This window comes from Scylla paramamosain, chromosome 46 (genome assembly GCF_035594125.1).
Source record: "Scylla paramamosain isolate STU-SP2022 chromosome 46, ASM3559412v1, whole genome shotgun sequence".
NCBI lineage: Eukaryota > Metazoa > Arthropoda > Malacostraca > Decapoda > Portunidae > Scylla > Scylla paramamosain.
The window spans coordinates 3,455,858-3,458,357 of NC_087196.1; positions in this window are offsets into that span (position 1 = coordinate 3,455,858).

Consider the following 2,500-nt stretch of genomic DNA (forward strand, 5'->3'; position numbering starts at 1 on the left):
CTCGCTCTCACTGAACGCACAAAGGGAAAGGAGAATGAATATACACATGTAAGGGAATGTCTGTATGTAGACACGTGTGTGTGTGTGTGTGTGTGTGTGTGTGTGTGTGTGTGTCTGTGTGTGTGTATTTGTACTTTGTTCGAGATATTGCCAAAGCTACTGCAATACGCTGTGTACGTGAAGGAGGGAGAGAGAGAGAGAGAGAGAGAGAGAGAGAGAGAGAGAGAGAGAGAGAGAGAGAGAGAGAGAAAACAATAATGGAAATATTTGACACAAAAAATAAAAATGCCCTCTCTCTCTCTCTCTCTCTCTCTCTCTCTCTCTCTCTCTCTCTCTCTCTCTCTCTCTCTCTCTCTCTCTCTCTTTCACACACACACACACACACACACACACACACACACACACACACACACACACACACACACACACACACACACACACACACACACACACACACACACATTAGAGAAATTAAAGCCATTGCTCCTTGTTTTGTCCCTCTTTCTTCTTTTATAATCTTTTCATACTTGCTCTTTACTTCTCTCTTTCTTAATCTCTTTTATTACCACTTGGATAGTAATAATTGTAAAAGTTGTAGTACTAATAGTGGAAGTAGTAAAAGTAGTAGTAATAGTAGTAGTAGTAGTAGTAGTAGTAGTAGTAGTAGTAGTAGTAGTAGTAGTAGTAGTAGTAGTAGTAGTAGTAACAGTAGTACTAGTAACAGTAAAAGTAGTAGTAGTAGTAGTAGTAGTAGTAGTAGTAGTAGTAGTGGTAGTAATAGCAACAACAGCAGCAGCAGCAGCAGCAGCAGCAGCAGCAGCAGTAGTAGTAGTAGTAGTAGTAGTAGTAGCACTAGGAGTAGTAGTAGTCGTAGTAGTAGTCGTAGTAATAGTAGTAGTAGTAGTAGTAGTAGTAGTAGTAGTAGTACCAGTAGTAGTAGTAGTAGTTGCAGTAGTAGTAGGGCCTACCGGTAGCAGTAATACTAGTACTAGTAGTAGTAGTAGTAGTAGCAGTAGCAGTAGTAGTAGTAGTAGTAGTAGTAGCAGTTGTTGTTGTTGTTGTTATTGTTGTTATATTATTTATCACAAAAACAACTAAAATAATAATAATAATAATAATAATAATAATAATAATAATAATAATAATAATAATAATAATAATGATAAGAGATAACAACAACAACAACAACAACAACAACAACAGTTTTACTTCAGTATTAGTTCTGTCCTCTTATCTTTATTATTTTCACTTCTTTTAGTCTTGAATTCCTCGTATTCTTTCAATCAGTGAGTAAGATATATTCAAGTTTTATCAATTACTCTTCTCACTGATTGAATAAGAATGGAAAGAATGATAACTGTGAAAATAATATTGATAAAGAGGATAATGCTCTCTCTCTCTCTCTCTCTCTCTCTCTCTCTCTCTCTCTCTCTCTCTCTCTCTCTCTCTCTCTCTGTCTCCAGTGTACATGTAACATCTACACTTTATTGAGAAATTGAATTAATTTACATGAAGAACACTGAATAAAAAACACACACAGTAAAAGAAAACAAGTGAAAAGAAAAATAAAAGGATAAGCAAAGGAGACGAGGAATAAAAAGGACGATAAATAAACAAAAGCATCAGAAACTCTAGCCTTTTTATCCCTAAGATGGCGGCGTCCACACGATCTCCATATTTCACTCTTCTCCTCATCTTCCTCTTCCTTCACCTCTCCTCTTCCTCTTCCTCCTCCTACTCCTTTTTCTCCTCCCATTGGCTTAGCAGCCGTCGAAGCGACAACACCTTTGTTTCTACCTCCTTTCCAGGCAGCTCGCCCTTCGGATGGCTAAGGTCTCTATGCCTAGATTGTCCTCGTATATTCCTCAGTATGTCATCGATTACTGCATCAGTGTCTTTGCAACATGGTCGGTAGCTTCACTACTTTACTGGCTAGTAGTTCAAATACCGTATGACTGTTCCGTCAGTCCGTCATGAGGGATCCGGTCCCTATTTTAATTTCCCTGACTGAAAATAAAAAAAAAGAGATTGTAACTCCAGTGAGAGTTAACGAGAGGCTTGTTGTTCACAGGCCAAGATTCGTGTTGAGGCCGCGGTACACACCGAGGATGTCTCCCGTCCCCGAAGTAGCACGGTTTCATTTTTCCCTCTAATCGTGTCTGAGCTGCGGCCACCATCACCAACACTCGCTCCCACCACCGACGCCCTTTCTGTTGTGCACAAGGTGCTTATCCCAATTACTCATTGCTTCGAATCTGTGGCTTTGGATGCAAGATTGACCTTTCAGCCTTAGATAACAGATATGGGAGATTGAGCAGCCAGCATCAGGCTTAGATAAGTGCCTTGATAAGTAAGACTGGCAGGCAGTGCGGGTTCTCAGATGTCGCGGTCACAGCTTAACTTGACTCTTCATGGTAATCATTTTCTTCCTCCAGTCTCTGGAAAAGATTCAACACTGTGCTCTTCGTATCATGATGCTGGTGCCTCGCTGGTGCAAATA